Source organism: Triticum aestivum, chromosome 4A (assembly GCF_018294505.1).
Source record: "Triticum aestivum cultivar Chinese Spring chromosome 4A, IWGSC CS RefSeq v2.1, whole genome shotgun sequence".
NCBI classification, from domain to species: domain Eukaryota; kingdom Viridiplantae; phylum Streptophyta; class Magnoliopsida; order Poales; family Poaceae; genus Triticum; species Triticum aestivum.
This window is the reverse complement of record NC_057803.1, coordinates 415,616,441-415,619,520: the sequence shown is the minus strand read 5'-3', so window position 1 is coordinate 415,619,520 and position 3,080 is coordinate 415,616,441.

The following is a 3,080-nucleotide window of genomic DNA, read 5'->3' as shown; positions in this document are numbered from 1 at the left end:
TCCTGTGTTCTTTGTCAGTCACAAAGGGTAGAGACCAACATCCCTAAAGAAGTCAATAGCCTCTTTAAGACATGGCATCCCAGCCATAGCATCACAATCCATACCCTTGTGTGGAAAGATCTGGTCTTGGTTGTATAGGATGCATGAGTAATAGCTTCGCTGCTGATGGCACCAAAATCTGTCAGAGGATATCTTGGGCTTCGTGTATAGGTTCTTAGCGCTATCAAAGAAAGTATTGTGCTCTCTGAAGCTGAGCATGTTGAATGAGCCCTAAGTGGTGACAGCACTTGGAAGCCTTAGCAGACGTGGCTTTGGCTTCTAAACTTGAGGCCTATGCTCCACATGATAATCATACTATGGCCCAGGGGCAGTGGGTGGAACCATAATAGGCCATCTGATTGTGACAAGCTCGCCTTCATGATTGAATGCACACTCCATGGTATGTGGCCTTGGAGGAGGAACGGCGTCATCAGAGATGATAGGCGTCACGGTGGCTTCATCATTAACATTAGCTTCAGGCTCCACATTATCTTCAGCCACGACAGAGTCATTGGCTCCAGTGGCGTTGTTGGTGGCAGCCTCATTGTTTTCAACCTCCATATTTTCAATGACTGGAGGGTCAGGCACGAACACATTCTCCTCGAGAATGACTGGATCACTTGCTGGGGGTGTGGCTTCTCTTTCTTCTTCTTCGGCAGATGCAGCTAGAATGTCTTCAGCAGTCCTGGCTTTGGACTCAAAGGAAGTCACAGAAGGAGTGGCTTCAGGAAACACTTGACGTGTTACTGAGCTAGTGTGTTGCGCTTTTTCTTCTGGGATGCTCTACATGGAGACTTGTGGGCTGAGGCCCTTGCAAAGCCTGCGAAAAGATGGCGACGCCTTTGGAGAAGGGGTGGTCTGTTCCATGTAGTCTTCATTATCAAGTGCTGAAGAGGTAACTTGAGTAGGGGGAGTTCGTGGTGTCTCATCTTGAACTGGAGTGTCTTGTTGTTGGCGCTCGGCCCATAAGTCATCTTGAGCAATTGGCGTCAATGGACGACCAATGCTAATAAGTCCACTACTCGTTGGAGTAGGCGATGATACCGACTGGGGCTTGAGCTGAGGAAGGACTTCATCATCATGCACATTGTCTTCATGACCAATGTGTTCAGCTGCGGTGGGGTCAACAACTAGAACTTATTCACTCCCTGGAGCCTCTGTGGAAGCCGGCTCATGGATCACAAGGTGTCATTCTTGGTTGGTTGAAGCAGGAAGAGCAACTAAGATAGGTTCAACTATGAGGGGCTCTGGTGCAACAACATGCTCTTTCTTTGAAGACTTTGAAGCCTTTGTCTTCAATCTCTTCTTGGAGGGAGCATCATCAGAGGTGTTCTTGAGCTTCCTCTTCCTGGCTTCGACCTCAGCTTGTCGTGTTTTCTTCATTTCTGAAGTTGCTGAGGGGACCTTTGGCTTCGAGCTTGTCATGCTGGCAGGGAAGGCAAGGCCTGGTCGATCCTGCCGTTGAGCTTCAGGTTGGGCTTCAGCAGCCTTCTTCTTTTGCTTGGCAGGCATCATGGGGTCGATGCCAGGACGCCTAAGAGCCTTTCGTTTCTCAGCTTCATTATGCGCTTGAACACATTTCTGCGCATAATACTTCTTGCACTCGCATGAGCCTTTGGCTTCTTCACGCTTCTTGTGGAATTCAGCCTTGAGATCATGCAACATGTTCTTGAAGATTTGCACATCAGCCACACTGAGCTTGGCCATGTGTTTCTTGAAATGCGCCTTCTCATGATCAATCTTGTTCTTGAGCTTGATGGTTTTCTGAGCTAAGGCCAATTCATTTGCAGTAGCTCCATGAAAAGTGACACTGATGTCCATTGGCAACTGCAAGTCATCAATACTGATGCTTTGGTCATCGAACCATTCATCGATGAAGTTGTTCAGAATGTCAACATCAAAGAGGAGCAGATCATTGAAGATCTCCGCCTCTTGCTTGCTCTTGATCAGCATCTCTAGAGCTTCATCACCAAGATCTTCATCGATGGTGTCTTCCTCGTTGCGCAGAATGACAGCAGGAGTCATGTCATGCCCAGAAATCTTCTTGGGCTTCTTGATCTTCTTGGAGACACGAGACAAGTCTTCGGACTGCACACCTGGGTTTAGGAGGTGCAGCCTTCAAGGGCTTCACAGGCAAAGCGGTTGGTGCAACAAAGGGCTTTGAAGCTTTTGTCTTCTTATTCTTCTGCCTCGGTGGTGTTGGCGCATCTTTAGAGTCTGCATCATTAGCAGATTGATCAACCGTGGCCCTCTAAGAAGCAATGTGAGAGAGGAGCCTATCGAAGCTAGTGAATGGGCCGATGACATTGGCATTGGCTTCGCGAGTGCCATCCTGTCTTGGAGCAGAAGGACTGGGATTGAAGTTGAGTCCAAGCTCCTTTCTGTTCTTGGCAGCTGACTCGTTAGCAAACTGATAGTTACGCTTGAAGAGATTGTCTTCATGACACCATAGCAAAGACGATGGGTCGGCATTTTCAGGCTGCGGTCCTCTGACCATGCAAGGATAGAAACCTTGAGCAATAGCTTCAGGCTTCGACTTAGGTTGCAGATTTCTGTAGATAATATCACCCCACGGGTGCTTAATAGCGTTCTTCTCAGCATATTCAGCAGTGACAAAGTTGTACTTGAACCACTGTTCTGCCCAATATCTTCGAATCCATTGAATCCAGGTCTTGTGTTGATTGTAGTTCTCCTCAGGATCTGTCTTGTATAGTTCATACAGATCTGGAGGCAGATCTAGAGCAGTATTTCCACGGTGCTGTCTGCTTTAGAACAGTGAAAGGCTTCCGTCTACTGGTCAGACATGAACTGGCTTCAGGGGAGTGAATGTGATGGTGTAAGAACTCTGCAAATGAATGCAAACTATGAGAACCAAGGGATTCTCCCACGTACATGTACCTGTGACAGCATTAGAGATGCAAGGGAAGGGAAGAGGCCATATGCATCCTCAAAAGATTTTGAAGATAAATCAGTTTGAAGATATTGACCTCATAGAGCAAAGACATTCACTTATTTGAAGAGAGTAGGTTCCAGATTTGTAC